Here is a 2,500-nt window from a genome sequence, read left to right on the forward strand (position 1 = left end):
GTCGAGTTCTCACATTATTTCAAACGAAGATTTGTAACGTTGGCGTTTGGATGAAATATGTTTACCTTCCGCCGTCATGAATCCCATGATTTATTTAATTTCTCTGTTTTTTTTAATTAAGATTTATTAAGCATGCCTTTTTCTTATGACACTTTATTCAATTTCTTTGTCTTTTTCTGAAGTTTGTTTTGTCTCTCTTATGATTTCTTGAATATATGTCTTTTTCTCAAGATTTATTTAATATTTTGTCCTTATGATTTCTTGAATTTCTTTGTCTTTTTCTCCTTTATTTTTTGATGAAAGGACCACTGACTGACTCTAAGGTAAGAGTTTCTGCTTGCTATATATTTATTTTACGAAAACACGAAAACACACAGGCTTTTTTTTTTTAACTGACGACTTTACACATGAGGGAGGTTCTATAACTGTTCTATAAAGCACTTAAAAGATACAATAATCATATTGCAACAGAATTTGACACAGGTACAGGAAGACGTATATGAGGCTCGATATCTCGTCAAGAAAGTCAACAGAAAAAATATAAAACACTGAAAATAAAATCTTCCTTGTTTTTTTTAATCAAATGTGCAATGTTTTGTTTGTTAGTTCAATAGCGCTTTCACTTCGTACAACTAAAGTTAATAAATCACTATAAAAAGAAATAGTACTTTGATTCTCATTTGTAAGTTGTTTAGATTTTATTCGACGTCTTACAGACTACGACGTCGAAAGTGTTACTCATCCATTATTTCTATTTTTCTGCGTAACTAATGAAATGCTGGCATTGCGTTCACTGTTTCTAAGGCAATGAGACCAGGAATATCATTATATATAACCACTAGACCATTCCCTGAATGTAAATATTCCCTTACAATGACATTATCATCATCATCATCATCATCGTCCACTCACACCGCTTTTTCGCACTTTCGCAAAACGACAGGAAGTTCCCCCTTTCTTCTTCTTCTTCTTCTTCCCTTTCTTCTCCTTCTTCTTCTTCTTCTTTCGGCGAACGCAAAGACTTCGCGTCGTCCTCGTATTCTGGAAATAAAAGGACACAAAAGGAAGACAGAATATACCATTTTTCTTGTGGCGAAAACCCATTAACGATATTGGTGTGTAGCACCGAAAATTTTTTTTTTTCTATTTTGTTTCTTTCTCTCTCTCTCTCTCTCTCTCTCTCTCCTTCTTCTTCTTCTTCTTCTTCTTCTTCCTCTTCTTCTTCTTCTTTTTATCACGCTTTTTCCTAATCTCTTTCTTTACTCTTTTTCTTTCTTTCTTCCTTTCCTTAGCACGAAAGCAGCAGTATTATCGTCGTCCCGTATTTTTTTATTTTTTTATTTTAGTATCTTTTTCATGAGAGGGATTTTTCTGTAGTCGGGGACGCCACATCATCTGTCCTTGTTAATTCTCTTACATTACTCTCGGCCACACTAAAATCGCGCATGCGCACTCGCGTCGAAATGAAGAGAGAGAGAGAGATAGAGCTGGACAGGGATAATAGAAATCGGCAGTCACCGGTGACAGACGCTAAAGTGGTAATATCAGCACTGACTTACTATTTAATGACTAAATCCATGAGCTTCGGAATGATGCGACAAACGAGCGGAGTCTCTCGTATCGAGACGTCCATTTGCCTTTTTCAATCTCTCCAAAAAATGACGCAGACGCTCCTGAAGGCGCCGCCTCGAGATACGCGATCTCGAGATACGCGATCTCGAGATACTCGAGATACGCGATCTCGAGATACGTGATCTCGAGATCCGCGATCTACCACCACCAGGGCGGCGCTGCTCAGACGTGAGTGGCTAGATGGTCCTCAACCAACTGCTGCTGCTGCTGCTGCCCTTGGCTGGGCACTACTATGTGCTGCACCGGGTCCATCGGGATCCCGAGACGGGCGCCGTTGCCAACGACTGCCGCTGGCGGGGGCGTTGAGGTCACCACGGCCACAGTGCCGTTGCTCCTCGCGGGAGGGACGACCACGCCGCCGTTGGGGTCCTTGAAGTCCTTGTTGAAGGAGCGGCTGCTGAAGCCAGGGACGAGGAAGCCGGGGTCGCCGCCCTGGCTCACCTGCTGATGGTAGTGGTGGAGGTGGTTTCCATACCCTGGGTACGGCTTGTTGTTGACCGCTGGCATGGGCACCTTGGGCATGAAGGTAGAGCCGTTCATGTGGGTCGGGCCCCCGTTGGAGGTGCTGATGTTTGGTTGCTGCTGCTGCTGGGTTGCGTAGTTGACCGAATTGGTGCCCATCTCGTTCGCTAGCTGCCCGTTCTGGGTATAACAATAACAATGACAATGACATAAAATGCTGTGGAGGAATGGAATGGAATATAGAATTTAGGCCAAAAGCCAAGCACTGAGACCTATGAGGTCATTCAGCGCTGGGAAGGAAATTAAGAGCAGGTAGGTTTGAAAGGTGTAACAGGAGGAAAACCTCGCCGTAGGAGAGGGTGGACAGCAAGATGGAATAGAGATAAGATAAATGGAGGTACAGTAA

The 2,500-nt window shown here is 42.7% G+C and overlaps 1 pseudogene; it reads right to left on the reverse strand.

Moving 5' to 3' along the window:
• Positions 1-2,500, reverse strand: part of LOC135218445 (irregular chiasm C-roughest protein-like) — a 58,872-nt pseudogene that overhangs the window by 457 nt on the left and 55,915 nt on the right.

The sequence above is a fragment of the Macrobrachium nipponense genome, chromosome 19, assembly GCF_015104395.2.
Source record: "Macrobrachium nipponense isolate FS-2020 chromosome 19, ASM1510439v2, whole genome shotgun sequence".
Lineage (NCBI taxonomy): Eukaryota > Metazoa > Arthropoda > Malacostraca > Decapoda > Palaemonidae > Macrobrachium > Macrobrachium nipponense.